The sequence below is a fragment of the Dreissena polymorpha genome, chromosome 8 (genome assembly GCF_020536995.1).
Source record: "Dreissena polymorpha isolate Duluth1 chromosome 8, UMN_Dpol_1.0, whole genome shotgun sequence".
In the NCBI taxonomy this organism is placed as follows: domain Eukaryota; kingdom Metazoa; phylum Mollusca; class Bivalvia; order Myida; family Dreissenidae; genus Dreissena; species Dreissena polymorpha.
Window position 1 is genome coordinate 102,286,489 of NC_068362.1, and position 16,887 is coordinate 102,303,375.

Genomic DNA, 16,887 nt, shown 5'->3' on the forward strand with positions numbered 1-16,887 from the left:
AAGTGTACATCACTTTTATCTCATGCTGATGCAGCAGACGCTTCACTTTGGAGAATAATATTCTCCTTGTACCACTATATGCATCATTCATCATTCATAAAAAATTCGTTGAAAGTGAAATATCGACTTCAATTGGATCTGGAGGGAGAAGGGTATTGAGTTTTGTTCGGGGGTGAACCAAGCCACCACTCTGGATCAGCAGACGATGTATTGCCTATCTTACGGAGGAGTCCGGAGATAGCCGATGTACCTCGATTGCCAAACCACGTCAACCTAAAGATCATTCTATAAAAGTTATCGTTGGCGACCTTTAACATATTATTTTACCTATAGGATTATCGTGCGCCGTCTGTATCCGCGCAAGAATGAACACATTTCAGCTGTTCATGTTTAATCGAAATAAGAAATAATCCGTTGTATATATGTGATTATGGAATTTTTCATGGAATTATAAAGATATAAAAGCAACACGTTGGTTGTTTACCACCTTTAAATAAATAAATGCACTTTATCATGCACATCGGCTTTGTAAATATTTTCTTTATTTAGATGGGTTTACGTCATTTAATGAAGTAAACGTTCGCTCAACGATGAATTGAATGTTAAAAGTATAATACGACATACGTGTTTTTTAAAGATTGTTTTTCCTGTTTGAATGCTTTAATTTATTTCATTATATATGTATATACACGCCATTAACAAAGACATGGTCATTCATATACATACTTTACTATATGTAATGTGTTTTCAATATAATATTACAATTATCACACCATTCAAATTAATATCATACTTCCCTCAACCCGTTTACCTTTTTACTTTACTCAAATAATTATTTATGTATAACACAATAATATTAAGTGATTCGTGAACGAAAAAAGATTCAGATTTACAAAAACACTTTGGTTAGAGTGTTTAAACAAGATAAAACCAAATTATGTAACATTTGCTAATGTCATTAAAATTGAACATTATTTACAAAGTTTGGTTTTATACGAAGACCGCAGTTCACAACACAATCAATTTAAACTTTATGATCGATATGCACTATGTTTTTTTAAGACGTAAGAGCCTTGCAAAAGGTCTTAAATTTAAAAAAAACAGCATTGTGAGAATTCAAAATGAAGAACGCATACTTTTTAAAACAAATAATACCCTCATGCAGTTCGTCCCTTATAGCGTCAGTCATTGTAAAAACTAGAAATTAACACAGCCGAGCAAAATGATGCATCATACATTGAAACGCGTAGTTTTGGAAAGCTCCTAAATTTTCGATAAACGGGGTTGAGAAATATTTAAGAATTTAATAGCATTTTTCTGCATTTCATCGGTGTATGAACTGTCGGGAAAATTACGCCGAATTTGAATAAACGCCGACGTTTTCATACACCGATGAAATGCAGAAAAATTCTATTCAATTCTTATCATTACATCACAAAATGATCTTAAGCTGAAATTCTATCCTGGTAAGGCTCATAAAAATCCTTTTTAATCTAGCGTATGACACTATTTTCAGTTTCGGTTTCATCTCCGTCAGATGGGTATATCGTTGAAGTTCGCGCAAAAATATAACGTCATTTCGCTATTGACCAATAAAAAAGCTATTAAATTTCGCGCAAAACATAACGTCATTATGGCAACTTGTTTATTATCAGAAAGTAGCGCCATGAATATTCATGTTTAAATTTGCATACGAAGTGGGTTAATCGGAAAATGAAAACCCGGTCACGTTAACAAATTATCCAATCAGAATGCAGCATTTATAGGGACAGAAGTTGTAATTATGTATGTATATATCGCGTTTACTCATAATATACTTATCTAAACAACCTTACACATACTGTTATATCAATGTAGCTTTTCAACAGTAATCTTATTTTGAATGTCACTTTGCTTGCCTACAAGAAAAAACTACCTGGCGAGGAAGAGCGTTGCTTTGTGGTACTGCGTCTTAAGTTTTTATATTATGACAGATTTAAGCTGACATGTACACTGGTATTGTACCTACACATTCAAACGAATATTTATATACCAACAGTGCACACAAATCGCAATATATGCAATACATGCATATACATGCAAAAGTCGAAATTATCCGAACATACTTGATTAAATCAAGCACCAAATTTAGAAGATGTACCGCGTGTTTCCAGTTCAGCGTAAAAGCTTACACGGTGGCTGGCAATTGCACATGCTCAATAAAGATTATCTATCAAGAAACACAAAACATATTTATTTAATTCTTTCCTTGCAGGTATATAAACGCCTTATTGTCTAGCTTTGTTATCGAGTGCTCAGATTCTACAAAGCAGCGCCCACAGGTAAATTATTATTTTACAAATATTTCTTTTATATTTTTATTCATTGTTTGATAAAATTAATACAATAATATTGTGTATCTTAGAATAATTTTTGAACATACAGGAGGATGTTTTGAAATGTTTAGAAGCAAACCTATTGTAGTATATATGGAATAAATTACTACATATATTTATTCTCAAGGGACCTACGTACATAAAAAAGGTATGAAAACTAATATGGTTAATAATAAATTTGTTGGCGATGATGGCAAAACAGATATGTTTAGAGAGTTTTAACACTGAAAAAAAAGAAATATAGAGTAATCATACACTCGTGCAGTGATTTTATTAATTTGAGCAAAGACTTGTTTTTATTATTGTGTATATATACATTTGGTATTCGAAGTACCTACACGTTGATGCTATCTTCTCATTATAGGTATAACCATGTTGTCAGCTGTCTCATGCTTGCTACTCCTTACGCTCTGTGGCACGGTGTCTAGTCAGACAAATACGAGATTCCCTCCGCCACGGCCATTTCCAATAGATCCAAAATGTTTTGTGGTGTTATGCCCGCTTATCTTCTGTCTTAATGGGCAATACATACCGCCTGGCGACTGCTGTCCGCGTTGCTTAAAACTTGCATAAAAGGTATCGACATCAGTTATATATGTGCATGTTTGTGCTAACAAACTGATTAAGTAAAGATATCATACAACACGTAATAGGTAAAAACTCATGTGTGATCTATAATGATGTTTGCATGGGTGTCATATGCGAGAAATTAACACGCATGATAGTGCATTATTTATTTATATACAGCAAGTAAGACCTAAAGCCGTAGCCTAGAATTTTTTTTTAAATAAACTGGACGTGCAATGGATCATATCATTAAAAACTTAACTATTGCAAGCGGTAAGATATAGGGATATTACTTATTCCTCTTACGTAAATTGAACATACTATACTGTACTTTTCGTTCAAACCAATCGTTTTCACATTAGAAAATCACATCAACTATGTACGTTATGTTAACCAATTTCAAGCGATAAGCTATAAGATGTTTTTTAAAGTATATTGTGTCAGTTTATGTATGTGTGTGAGTGTATTTGTGTTTGTGCTCGTGCGTTTTCATAGGTGTTCATGCGTGTTCGTGCGTGTCGGATGTAATGGGAGATAGAGTTTACGTGAGATAATTAAGTTGTTATATGTAGTAAACTGTTTTTTTAATTTGATTAAAGTTTATAGCATATAGCATATCATTATAAGAATAATTAAACAAATATGATAAATGTGTGAATAATGGGGGGTTATTTAAATTATCAAATTAATTCATACTATATTGTATTCTTACAATATCCTTAAATAACAACACAAAGTCTTAAATAATGGTTACAGTTGTTTGCTCATTTTAACCATCTAAATCCCAAATAAAGCTTAATTGTGATTTTTATAGGTTATGGGTATCCAGATCCAGACCCATATTTCCCAGGCAAGTACAATATAAAGATGTATGATGTACTAAAGATGCATATATACCATTTGTAATACAAGTATACATAACTTACAGTTTGTGTATGTCCTTTTTATTGCCTAACTCCTTATCGGCGTTCGTAGATATTGTTCATAAAATATTTATTTGAATTACATTCAATTGTCGAACATATCCGTATTGTTTTATGCAGAAGAAAGTGAATTGACAAGTCGTCACAACAATGCAGACAAGGGAAAAACATGCACTAATGACAAAAGAAATGGATCGCAATATAGAACGAATTGTTATTGTTCTGAAATTGTTTGCCTTTGCTGCCTATAATGAATAAAAATATTTCAGCAGCCAAGTCCGTTATTTTTGTCATGCATACGACATGAAAAAAGATATTTCCAAAAATTGTATTAATTCCTTCAAGTGTTCTGCTGGCGAGTGGGGAATCAAGACAGAAGTTCATGTCACCAAATATGCATTCAAAAATTGTACTACATGTACAATAAAGGAAACAATGGACGAATCTTTATGTGCCCAGCCGCCCTTATTAAACTAATTATGTTTAGACTAATGACAAAAACTGTAAAATATTCAGAATTGTGTTTTACGTGATTTCAATGTTGTTCTAACTTGAATATTAAAGTAAAGTATTTAATAAACAATATTTATACGACGAACACTTCGTCAAAAAGCATGATCGCAGGCATTCATTTATTCAAACTGTGATGTATGTTTTTAGCTCACCTGAGCGATAGCTCGAGGTGAGCTATTGTGATCACTCAGCGTCCGGCGTCCGTCCGTCCGTATACAAATTTGTAAACATCTTCTTCTACTAAACCATTGAGCCAATTTCAACTAAATTTCATGTGGAGCATCCCTAGGTCATGGGACAAAAGAATTGTTAAAAAAAAATTGATCACATAACCAAGATGGCCGCCATGACCATATATGGTAAAAACCTTAAAAAATCTTCTTGTCAGAAACCGCTCATCAGATTTTCAAAAACTTTCACAGGGATGACCTTTGAGGGCTCCCCTGAAAAAGTTGTTCAAAGAAATTTGATTCGTCAAAAAACATGGCCGCAGGAGCTCGTTGAACTTTGCATGTTTATTCGTTTTTGCCTATTTTGTGAAAACTTTCAAAAATCTTCCACATTTTTTGTCCGATCCTTTCCAAATTTGCACAGTGTCTTAATATCAATGAGGACACAAACCCTACAAAAAATGAGCATTATTGGTCCATGAAGTACAGAATTACCTCCCCTTGAATTGAGAAAATGGTGTTTATGCAATAAAGTCCAAATTTTTCATCCAATTCTTTCCAAACTTGTAAGGATTTAGCATGGTTCAAACAAGGGAAACAACTACGGTTTATGCATGTTCTTTTTATTACAGATTTGCCTCCCTTTAATTCATTCAAAATCTCATTTTACAGCAGAGATTCCAAATCTGACCTGTAAATGAGCCCCATATTTACTGCTGGTTCTATGTTACCTTTTCCCATTTGATCATTCTTAAGTATTGGTCTTGTAATGCTGCTACTGCTACTGCTACTGCTACTGCTACTACTACTACTACTACTACTACTACTACTACTACGACTACTACTACTACTACTTCTACTACTACTACTACTACTACTACTTCTACTACTACTACCACTACTACTACTACTACTACTACTACTACTACTACTACTTCTACTACTACTAGTACTACTACTACTAGTACTACTACTACTACTACCACCACCACCACCACCACCACCATGTCTACTATTACTACTTCTACTACTACTGCCACTACTACTACTACTTTTACCACTACTACTACTACTACTACTACTACTACCACTACTACTACTACTACTACTACTACTACTACTACTACTTACTACTACTACTTCTACTACTACTACTACTACTACTACTTCTACTACTACTACTACTACTACTACTACTACTACTACAACTACTATTACTACTACTACTACTACTACTACTACTACTACTACTACTACTACTACTACTACTACTACTACTACACCACCACCACCACCACCACCACCACCACCATTCACAGTGACAAAAAACGTATTCACACAATGGCTGCTACTACAACTTATAACCCATATAGGGGGGCATGCATGTTTTACAAACAGCCCTTGTTTCTATGGGATTTTAACCACAACTGTTCATGTTTATCTCCGACACATATTTTTAGGTCACCTGTCATGAAGTGACACAGTGAGCTTATGTGATCGTGTGATGTCCGGCGTCCGTTGTGCGTGTGTCCGTGCGTCCGTCCGTCAACAATTTGTTTGTGTAGACAGTAGAGGTCACAGTTTGCATCCAATCTTGATGAAATTTGGTCAAAATGTTTATCTTGATGAAATCCGGTTTGGGATTGTATTTGGGTCATCTGGGGTCAAAAACAAGGTCACTAGGTCAAATAATAGAACAACCTTCTGTAGACAATAGAGGTCACAGTTTTCATCCAATCTTTATGAAATTTGGTCAGAATGTTTATCTTGATGAAATCTGGGTTGGGATTTTATTTGGGTCATCTGGGGTCAAAAACTAGGTCACTAGGTCAAATAATAGAAAAACCTTGTGTAGACATTAGAGATCACAGTTTTCATCCAACCTTTATGAAATTTGGTCAGAATTATTGATGAAATCTGGGTGGGATTGTATTTGGGTCATCTGGGGTAAAAATCTAGGTCAAATAAATAGAAAAACCTTGTGTTGACAATAGAGGTCACAGTTTTCATCCAATATTTATGAACTGTGGTCAGAATGTTTATCTTGATGAAATCTGGATTGGGATTGTATTTGGGTCATCTAGAGTCAGGAACTAGGTCACTAGGTCAAATCATAGAAAAACATTGTGTAGACAATAGAGGTCATAGTTTTCATCTGATCTTAATGAGTCAGGTGAGCGATTCAGGGCCATCATGGCCCTCTTGTTTTAAGTCAGAAACATATAAGACTTTGTTTATGAACACAGGTGAGCAAGATCCCACTATGAAAACTATTTAAACAATATCAGCTGCAGCACTGACCGGGTATATATACGGTTCGATTGACCCCGATGAATATCGTCCACTACGAAATATCAAAGTGCTCGTTCATTAAATCGTACCCCAAGCAAATAGAGGCCAGCCAGTTTTATCCCTTAGACATCTTAAATGGCAAACATCTCCCGATTCCTATCATGGATACCGGGCGCTTGGATGTTTGGCAACGGTGCCCTTTGTTATGGGCAACATGCTATGTCGGATGATGCTTTGTATGGAGCTTAAATAATCGTAATTCCACTCTGCAAGCGATCGCCATAACCACTAGGTCACGGAGACGATATGTATAATGACATACTCATTTTTCGTCCATCGGTTTGTCTTGCCCACCGAACGTGAATTGTATTTCTGTTTTCGGTATTTTACATTGTGCGAATATGTGCGAATATGATGTGCACATTATTATCATGGTAGGCAGATAATAGTTTTACAAACTCAAGAGCAAGTTGTATACATGTAAATGTTTGCAACTACTGTCAATAAAGATTCAACAGTATCAATACTATAAAAAAATGTATTTGTATTATGAATGTATACTTAAATATGTGATTTGCATCGAAAGAGTCAAATTGAATTCAGAATGTTCCCTTTCCTGAGCCGACTTTGTTAATTGTTAGAGTATATCGATTACAATATTGGTTTTCCGTCCGGGTGTTCGTCCGTATTTTCTTGTTTTAGCCATAATTTTATAATCAACTTTTAATTGTCATAAGACAAAATGTTACGTATAACACGTGCCTCCTCAAATCAAGGTTAAATTTAGATATTAATGTTCAAATTCTTACATAAAGAGCTTTAACGTCCATTCGTAACCATACCATAACCATTAACTGAAGTTTTTAGTAATTTGACACACATGCAAAACATCATAAGATTGCGTGTCTGCTGTAGCATCTGTCCCCCTTTCTTAAAGGTCATAAGTCAACTTTGGAAAAACAACCAATTAGAACTGTGTATTTTCAAATAGCGTTCTATGCACGAGAATCTTTATAGGATGGCGTGTCCCTTGTATCCCTTGTAATTGTATTTCACCAGTTCCGTCGGTCGGTTGATCTATGGACCCCCTTCAACAATATTAACCATACAACCATGCACGTTGGAATGATCTTTACATGAGAACAGAGGAAGGAGCCTTTTTATGATGAGGTCAATTGCCCAAAGATCAAGGTAACAGGGGCTAATAGCATGCAAAATTATTTCGAAACATATTCAATCTGAATACCGTTAATTCCCATGAACACATTCCATTTTATGATCAAATACTACTTCTGCTGCTACTACTGCTACTACTACTACCACTACTACTACTTATAATAGAAAAAATATAATAATAATAATATAAAAACTATATACACTACTTCTTAATCAAATTAAAGAAGACGAAGAAGAAGAAGAAGAAGAAGAAGAAGAACCGGTTTGCGGCAATCGAAATTAGTAGCACATACTGCACGAATTAAGCCGAATAAATTTTATTTGACCGCACGGCCTTCTTGTACATGTTTATTTGAACCTAGGCTTGCCAAAGGATCGCATTTCGCGTGTTTTTTTCGCCGGTGTTATATACATTATATTCATATTTATATTGATGTAATGCAGATGTTGTACAAAACGCGATTATGTTTCATTTTTGAGCGTGTTTTACGGACAAAGTGTATGGAGATACTATATTTTTTTTTACAAATTTACTTTCAAAATCAAGAAACATTTGACTGTAAATAGAGTCCTTGGTCAACTATTTATGAGAAAGGATGCCCCAACACTAGTCAGTGATGAAAACGAATCAACAAAAAAAACAACAAACAAAATAAACAACAAACAAAACACTTTCGTGCATTTCTTTTCAGGTTGGGCGTCGGTGTTTGGATCTTATCTAAACATACAATTAATGAATGAATGAATGCTTGAATGCTTGAATGAATGAATGAATGAATGAACGAATGAACGAATGAACTAATCAGTCAATTAATTAATCAGTCAATGAATGAATTCATGAATGAGCGAATGAATAAATAACTCAATTAATCAGTAAATAATTGATTTAATGAATGAATAAATCAATCAATCAATCAATCGATTAATGTATCAATATGTCGTTGTGATGGTTAGAGGCAAGTTAACTAGATCAATCTTATGTATCCCACACTCACCCCGACCGACTGCTATCCCCATATCCAAATTCACTAGTTCAATTAAAAGGACTCCACACTCACCCCGACCGACTACCATCCCCTCCCCCCCCCTCAATTCACTTGTTGAATTTTAAGGAACCCATAATCACCCCGACCGACTGCCATCCCCCCTTCTATTCACTAGTTCAATTAATTGGACCCCACACTAACCCCGACCGACCGCCGATCCCCACTGTATTCACTAGCTCAATTTAGAGGACCCCACACTCACCCTGACCGACAGCCAACCCCCACTGTATTCACTAGTTCAATTCGAAAGACCCCACACTTACCCCGACCGACTCCCCCCCCCCCCCCCCCCCCCCCCCTCAGTTTACTAGTTCAATTTAAAGGACCCCACACTCATCCCGACCGACTGACCCCCCACCCATTCACTAGTTCAATTAAAAGGACCCCACTCTCACCCCGACCGACCGACTGACTGCCTTCCCCCTCCCACATTCACTAGTTCAATTAAAAGGACCCCACACTCACCCCGACCGACCGACTGCCCCCCCCCCACATTCACTAGTTCAATTAAAAGGACCCCACATTCACCCCGACCGACTCCCCCCCCCCCCTCAAGTCACTAGTTCAATTTAAAGGAAACCACACCCATCCCGACCGACTGACCCCCCCACCCATTCACTAGTTCAATTAAATGGACCCCACACTCTCCCCGACCGCCTGCCACCCACCCCCTCAATTCACTAATTAAATTTAATGGACCCCCCTCACCCCGACCGACTGGCCCCCCCCCCCCCCCCCCCCCCTTCAGTTCACTATTTCAATTTTAATGACCCCACATTCACCCCGACAAACTTCCATCCCTTCATTCACTAGGTTAATTTAATGCAACCTACACTCACCCCGACCGACTGCCAGCCCCACCCTTTCAATTCACTAGTTCAATTTAAAGGAACCTACACTCACCCCGACCGACTGCCAGACCCACCGTCTCAATTCATTAGTTCAATTTTAAGGAACCCACACTCACCCCGACTGACTGCCAGCCCCACCCTCTCAATTCACTAGTTCAATTTAAAGGAACCCACACTCACCCCGACCGACCGCCAGCCCCACCCCCTCAATTCACTAGTTCAATTTAAAGGAACCCACACTCATCCTGACCGACTGTCAGCCCCACCCTCTCAATTCACTAGCTCAATTTAAAGGAACCAACACTCACCCCGACCGACTGTCAGCCCCACCCTCTCAATTCACTAGCTCAATTTAAAGGAATCCACACTCACCCCGACCGACTGCCAGCCCCACCCTCTCGATTCACTAGTTCAATTTAAAGGAACCCACACTCACCCCGACCGACTGCCAGTCCCACCCTCTCAATTCACTAGCTCAATTAAAAGGAACCTACACTCACCCCGACCGACTGCCAGCCCTACCCTCTCAATTCACTAGTTCAATTTAAAGGAACCTACACTCACCCCGACCGACTGCCAGCCCCACCACTCAATTCACTAGTTCAATTTTAAGGACCCCACACTCACCCCGACCGACTGCCAGCCCCACCCCCTCAATTCACTAGCTCAATTTTAAGGACCCCTCACTCACCCCGACCGATTGCAATCCCCCTCCCATAATTCACTAGTCCAATTTAATGAAACCCACACTCATCCCGACCGACTGCCAGCCCCCCGTCAGTTCACTAGTTCAATTTAAATGACCCCGCAAAGACCCCGACCGACTGCCACCCTCACCACTCAATTCAGTAGTTCAATTTAAAGGACCCCACAGTCACCCCGACCGACTGCAAACCCCTCCCTCAATCCACTAGTTCAATTTAAATGACCCCACACTCACCCCGACAGACTGCCACCTCAACCACTCAATTCACTAGGTCAAATTCAGCTGTCCTTGCCGGAAGTACTGGAGGCCCTGCCGAAACGGTCCTCGGAGCTGGACGGAAGTTAACGCGCCTCTTTGGGGTTGTCGTGCTCCCGAATTCAGCACAGCTGGGTCCGTCCTCAACGAACGTTGTTCCTACCTCGCAGCCCTCCGGAAACCTGGTCTAGCCGCCAATCTGGTCCTTCCGTCGCACGTCTGTCCCCCGTTGGGCGCTAAATGTAGTGGGTGTGGGAGTGGGGGCACATGGTAAATTAATACATTTTGTTGGAGACGTAGACCAATATAGTCCATGGCGGAAAAGACCTCTTCAAAACAATGAAAACTATTTTACATACAGAACAAAACAAGCGATACTACGAAATATGAATGAAATGAACATCACAATAATTAAACTAATTCACAAACATTTCATAATGCAATAATGCACAATGTTCAATAAATGAAAACTGTTTAACAACTCACCAGGTTGGAATAAAACCACTAGACGGTCTTGGCAAATGCAAGCGTGGTCAGTAATTTCATAATGATATCAACAGTTACATTTAAATTACCAATGAAAATCTTGCATCGGATCAATTCATTATTATGATTGGACATAACAACTACTGCATCAGCCTGCATGAGTGAACGAACACTAGAAAGAGGACAGAATTTCCACAAAAATGTAAAATGTGTAATATATGAAAAGGGAGATAAAAAATTGACCTGTACTGCATAAGATTAAGGGATCACCTTACTCAAACTTATAATATTCATACTCTTGTGAAACAATTATTATTACTTATATTCATTAAAAAAAATGTTGTCAACCGTAGATACCTATAAATAATTTCTTATATTTATGGCAATGTATCTTGCATAAGCACATTTGCTTGCGTTTCTGTTCACATAATGTTTTTTATTGTTGCGCTGTTTGTATGCTTTTTTGTTTGTTTGTATGAAAGTAGAAAGTATTGTGTACATTGTTTGTAGATACATTTTCAGTAGAATCACTTTTCGTATTTTTTATCATAATTTGAAGGCATGGTATATTAATTTTTGAAGTATTAAACTTTCTTTTACCAATGATTTAAAATTGAATTAAACGCGAATATATATTGTCTGATAGACACACATTTCATGCCTGATATGTACGAATATATATTGTCTGATAAACACACATTTCATGCCTGATATGTACAGTTCCATTTATTCAAAATGGGGATCTGAATTCTTTTTAACTTAATGCTCATCCACTTCTAGGGGAACAGGTATTTTCATATCTAATAGCACTGACTATAAAATACAAAAGTATGTTGCTGATTGGCATGGTAATTATTTTGCACTTGACATTAATGTTAATGGATATCGCTTAACCCTTTGCATGCTGGGAAATTTGTCGTCTGCTAAAATGTCGTCTGCTGAATTTCTAAAATTAGCATTTTCTTCGATTTTTTTCAAAGAATATTATCAGAATAGCAAACAGTTTGGATCCTGATGAGACGCCACGTTCTGTGGCGTCTCATCTGGATCCAAACTGTTTGCAAAGGCCTTCAAAATTCGGTTCCCGCACTGAAAGGGTTAACAATGCTTCCAATATATGGGCCAAATACTGACTCGCCTTCCTTTTTTACCGATATCTTTATTGATAGACTTGAAATAGAGGCTTTTATCATATGTGGTGTTAAATTTTAACTTTAAATTTTAACTTTGATGCAGCATGGGATGCAATCATAAGTTTTCAGTCAATATAATAAAATACTATGTCTGCATAAGAGTCTTTATTTGACACAAATAGTCCTCAAGTGTACATCCATACATAACATGATACTATAAACTTTATATCAAGCTGATGCAGCAGGCGTTTCACTTTGGAGAACAGTATTCTACTTGTACCACTATATTTATAATTCCATCAATAGTTTTAATAGTTGACAGTGAATTATCGACTTCAATGGAATCTGGGGGGAAAGGTATTGAGTTTTGTTCGGGGTGAACCAAACCACCACTCTGGATCAGCAGACGATGTATTGCCTATCTTACGGAGGAGTACGGAGATTATCAATATTTCCAACCCACGTCAACCAAAAGAGCATTCTATAAAAGTCATCGTTGTCGACCTTTAACATATTCTTTTACCTATAGGATTAACGTGCGCCGTCTGTATCCGCGCAAGCATGAAGACATTCCCGCTGTTCATGTTTAATCAAAATAAGAAATAATCAGTTATATTTATGTGATTATGGAATTTTTCGTGGAATTATAAAGATAGAAAAGTAGCACGTTGGTTCTTCACCACCTTAAAATAAATAAATGCACTATATCAAGCACATCGGCTTTGTACATATTTTCTATATTTAGATGGGTAAACGTCATTTCATGATGTCACCGTTCACTCAACAATTAATGGAATGTGAAAAGTATAATACGACATATGTGTGTGTTAAAGATGTATTTCCTGTTTAAATGAATTTATTCATCATATAATATATAATATATTTATATACAAACCATTCGCAGAGACATGTACATTCATATGCATAATTTACCAAATGTTATATGTTTTCAATAAATTTTAACAATTAATACATAATTTGAATCAATATCATACTTCCCTCAATCTGTTTACCTTTTTACTTTTATTCTTGAACGAAAAACGATTCAGATTTACAACAACACTTTAACTATGGTTACAGTGTGCAAACAATATAAAACTTAGTTATGTAACATTTGCTAGTGTCATTATTGAACATTATTAACAAAGTTTGTTTTTTACACAAATAGTGCAGTTTAAAAGACAATCTATATAAACTTCATGATCATTATGTACAATTATTTTTAAGATTTAAGATCCTTGTTAAAGGTCTCAAATTAAAACAAACTACAACATTGTGAGGATTCAAAATGAAGAACGCATACCTTTTTAAACAAATTATACCCTTATGCAGTTCGTCCCTTATATCGTCAGTCATTGTAAGTAAAAACTAGAAATTTACAAAGCCGAGCAAAATGATGCATCATACATAGAAACGCGTAATTATGGAAAGCTCGTAGATTTTCGATAAACGGAGTTGAGAAATATGCATATATATACATCACGTTTACACATAATATACTTATCTAAACCACCTTACACATACATGTATTGTTTTGTAAATGTAGCTTTTCAACATTAATCCTAACTTGAATGTCAGATTGCTTGCCTACTAGAAAAGACTGCCTGGCGAGGAGGAGCGTTGCATGGTGGAACTGTATCTTAAGTTTTGATAGTATGATAGATTTAATCTGACATGTTCACTGGTATTTTACTTTGACATTCTAACGAGTATTTATATCCTAACAGTGCAAACATATCACAAGGTATGTCATGCATGCATATATCATTGTTATCAGCTATTAATGTGCCTAAATTGGAGATTATCCGAACATACTTGATTTAACGAAAGCATCAAATAAAGGAGATGTACAGCGTGTTTCCAAGTAAGCGTAAAAGCTTACACGGGGGATTGCAATTGCACATGCTCATAAAAGATTTATCTAACTAGAAACATAAAAAATATTGTTAAAGTTCTTTCCTTGCAGGTATATAAACGCCTTGTGTCTAGCTTTATTATCGAACGCTCAGATTAATCAGAGCAGCGCCCAAAGGTTATTATTTACAAATATTTTTTTATTACTTTTATTCATTGTTTGATAAAATTAATAAAATAATATGTTGTATCTTAGAATAAACAAAAAACAACTCTTTATTATTGGTTATTTGGGGATAATTTTAGAACATAAAGAAGGAAGATTTGACATGTTTTGAATCAAACCTTTTGTTGTATAATTATATAGAATTAAAAATTCCCAAGGGGCCTGCGTACATAAAAAAAGTATGGAAACTTGTATGTTTAGTGATCAATTAGTTGATATGTTAAGAGTGTTTAATACTGAAAAAAAGGAAATGTAGAGTTATCATACACTCGTTGAGTGATTTTCTTAATTTGAGCAAAGACTTGTTTTTATAAATGTGTATATATAGTTATATACATTAGGTGTTCAAAATACCTACACGTTAATGCTATCTTGTCATTATAGGTATAACCATGTTATCAGCCGTCTCATTCTTGCTACTCGTGACGCTCTGCGGCACGGTGTCTAGTCAGACATATACGAGATACCCTCCGCCACGGCCATATCCACTAGATCCAAACTGTGCTGCGGTGATATGCCTCTTCATCGTCTGTCCTAATGGGCAATACGTACCGCCTGGCGAGTGCTGCCCGCGTTGCAAAAAAGGTATCGACATCAGTTTTATATGTACATGTATGTGTTCACAAACAGATTTTGTAAAGATAGCATACAGCACGTAATAGGTAGGAACTCATTTGCGATCTATAATGATGTTTGCATGGGTGTCATATGCGAGAAATTTACACGCATGGCAGTGCATTTTTTATTTATTTACAGCAATTGAGACCTAAAGCCGTAGTCTAGAAATATGTTTAAAAAATAAACTGGACGTGTAATGGATCATATCAATAATAAATTAACTATTGCAAGCGGTAAGATATAGGGTTGCTTCCAAAGTTGTATCGAAAAGTTTTTGCATGCGGTTATTACTTATTCCTCTTACGAAAATTGAATATACTATACTGTACTATTCGTTTAAACAAATCGTGTTCGCATTAAGAAATCACATCAACTATGTACGTTATGTTAACCAATTTCAAGCGATAAGCTATAAGATGTTTTTTTTATAGTATATTGTGCCAGTTTATGTATGTGTGTGAGTGTATGTTTGTGTGTGTTCGTGCGTTTTCATACGTGTTCATGCGTGTTCGTGCGTGTCGGATTGTAATGGGAGATAGAGTTTACATGAGAGTTTTTAATTGTTATATGTAGTAAAAATAATAATAATTTGATTAAAGTTAATAGCATATAGCATATTATTTTAATAATAATTAAACAAACATGATAAATTTGTGAATACATGGGGGTTATTTAAATTATCAAATTAATTCATATTATAGTACTATTGTATTCTTACAATATCATAAAATAACCGCACAAAGTCTTAAATAGTGTTAGCAGTTGTTTGCTCATTTTAACCATCTAAATCCTAAATAAAGCTTAATTGTGATTGTTATAGGTTATGGGTATCCAGAACAAGACCCATATTTCCCAGGCAAGTACAATATAATATTGTATGTATTTGTTTAATCACATTAAATAGAATATATATGACGTGCATATATACGACATATAAATAATAAAGATGCATATAAACCATTTGTTATACAAATACTTGTATACATAACTTACTGTTTGTGTATGTCCTTTTAATTGCCTAACTCCTTATCTGATTTCATAGATATTGTTTATACAATATTTATTTGAATAACATTCAATTGTCGAACATATTCGTATTGTTTTATGCAGGAGGAAAGTGAATTGACAAGTCGTGACAACAATTCAGACAATGGAATGACATGACATAAGGACCAAAGAAAAGGATCGCAATATAGAACGAATTGTTATTGTAGTTTTGCCTTTCTTCCTATAATAAATAAAAAATATTTCAACAGCCAAGTCCTTTGTTTTTGTCATACACACGACATGAACAAAGACATTTCCAAAAATTGCATTAATTCCTGAAGTGTTTTGATAACGAGTGGGGAATCAAGGCATACGTTTAGGTCACCAAATATGCATTCAAAAATTGTACTTCATTAATTATAAAGGAAACAAATATGATGAATGTGTATGTGCCCGTATAACATTTCTTATGTTTAGACTAATGACAAAACTTTAAAATATTCCGAATAGTGTTTTAAGTGATTTAATGTTTCTTATAACTTATATATTAAAGTAAAGTATTAAATAAACAATGGTTATATGACGAACACTTCGTCAAAACGCACGATCGCAGGCATTCATTTATTCAAATTTGATTGTTGTATTTTTTTGAAGTCAGAAACATTAAAGGCTTTGTTTTAAAACACAGATAAGCTAGTTCCAACTATGA

At 35.8% G+C, this 16,887-nt stretch overlaps 1 protein-coding gene across 1 annotated transcript in view; it reads left to right on the forward strand.

The window, feature by feature from the left end:
• Window positions 1-16,051, forward strand: part of LOC127840778 (tripeptidyl-peptidase 2-like) — a 58,691-nt gene extending 42,640 nt beyond the window's left edge. Inside the window, exons 20-21 of the mRNA XM_052369190.1 lie at window positions 14,958-15,158; window positions 16,012-16,051. The gene's annotated coding sequence lies outside the window, so the exon portion shown is untranslated. The remainder of the gene's footprint in view (window positions 1-14,957; window positions 15,159-16,011) is intronic.
• Window positions 16,052-16,887: the final 836 nt, after the last annotated feature.